The sequence below is a fragment of the Typopeltis vanoorti genome, chromosome 3, assembly GCF_054136105.1.
Source record: "Typopeltis vanoorti isolate ZY-2024b chromosome 3, IOZ_Tvanoo_1.0, whole genome shotgun sequence".
NCBI classification, from domain to species: domain Eukaryota; kingdom Metazoa; phylum Arthropoda; class Arachnida; order Uropygi; family Thelyphonidae; genus Typopeltis; species Typopeltis vanoorti.
Window position 1 is genome coordinate 82,587,067 of NC_143551.1, and position 1,814 is coordinate 82,588,880.

The 1,814-nt window shown below is 33.5% G+C and overlaps 1 non-coding gene across 1 annotated transcript; it reads left to right on the forward strand.

The window, feature by feature from the left end:
• Positions 1-294: 294 nt before the first annotated feature.
• Positions 295-367, forward strand: TRNAA-AGC (transfer RNA alanine (anticodon AGC)). Its single transcript has one exon. It is a non-coding gene; the product is annotated as a tRNA-Ala (tRNA).
• Positions 368-1,814: the final 1,447 nt, after the last annotated feature.

Sequence of the window (1,814 nt, forward strand, 5' to 3'; positions counted from 1 at the left end):
AATGATATCCCTAATGCAGAATTAAATTATATAATATGCTTTGTTTGGAGAAATAACTTATAGTGAAGCTTCTTGTTAGTTTTTATTTTGTTATTTCTTTTCTTTCAGTGAATACAATTTTCACTAATTACGTATCCGAGTTTTTCAATTTTCAATAAGGACCAATTACAAGTATTGAGGAATATTGTTGTGTAAATTCTTGTGTTGATCCAAGTTTGCCTCATACGTAAATGATGGATTAAGGAAATATCACAATTTTCTGATAAGATATGTTACGGAGAGATTTTTGTCATCGGGGGCGTAGCTCAAGTGGTAGAGCACTCGCTTAGCATGCGAGAGGTACCAGGATCGACACCTGGCGCCTCCCATACATCTATTTTGAATAAAAATAGACGAGTGCGTGTGGTATGAAAAGAAAATGAATTTACTTTTGCTACACAAGTAGCATGTTTGTAACTACCTTTACGTACTGAATATCCTCTCCACAAATCCATGAATGAAAAAAATATAATTAAAGGGTGATGGTGAACATTTGTCTACCTCTATATTCCCCCCCCCCACACTTCTATGTTTTTCTTTCTCTCTCTTCTGGGAGACATTTTATACTTAAATCTAATTCTGTTTAACATTTCAGGCAAATCAATTGCTTAACAAACTTTAACCAATCGAAAACTTTAATAAATATATTTTTTTTTATTATAACGAAAGAAAGTGTCCTTAATTTTCAATTTTTTATGTTATAATTAACATTACTGGATCGTGCTTAATCTACATATTTAAGATACTAAAACGATTAAACATTATTACAAATTTCTCATTAGATAGACAATATTAAAATCATTACAGAAATCATTGATGACTTGGAAATAAACTGGTGTTGTGAGAATCCTTCCTAAGGAAGTTAGGAAAATTGTATTGTATTAGCCTTGTGAGTAGGCCCAATGTCTTCTACATGATTAGACAGGTTTACACTAGACATGCCACATCGATTTTTTTTAAGGTCATTTATCCCTTGTGATGACCCGAGAAAAATGATCCACCACCTAATGACGAAAATCTATTAGGGTATAATTTGTACGTTTGCTCTAGGTATGAAACATCGTTTTTACTTATTTTAATTGTATTTTTAGAAGCCTTTACCTTTTGTGGTGTTCTCACACCCGAGAAAAATGATCTACCACCTAATGACGAAAACCTATTAGGATATATTCGTAGTGAAGAATTTATGGAAACGCAACACACGTGTTGAAATATTTACTTTAGTTAAAATTAAGAAAGTAACATTCGACGTTTTGACCTCTGTATCGAGGTCATCATCAGGAAAACATACATATGTATAGGATTCAAGCTACATAACATTGCACCACACAAAAGTAAGATGAATCTAAATGCTTGTTCATCATTGCACTCTAGCCCGACCTTTGGTGAAAAAAGAAAAGCAGAAATGCATTAAACAATTTCTAAAATCCTCTCGTATTAAGATTTTCTTCTGTTTGGGGTTGTTATGAATGCTATAGGGATTGAAGATGGGTGCTCCAGATTCTTGGTATAATTAATCAGTGTTTCTTGTTCATATTTAGATGATGTTTATACATTTCGCAGGATTCTTTGAATTTTATTTCAAACCAGGTTTTGGTGCGGTGTAGGAACTTGTTGCCTTTCCAGTCTGTTCGGTGACATGTATGGGGTGCGTGGTCTGACAAGCCTGACTTACCATACTGGAGATATTTAATGTGGTGTTGATGTTCATCTTTTCTAATTGGGATGGTGCGTCCTGCTTCTCCTATGTAAAGTAGGATATATGTACATTGAAT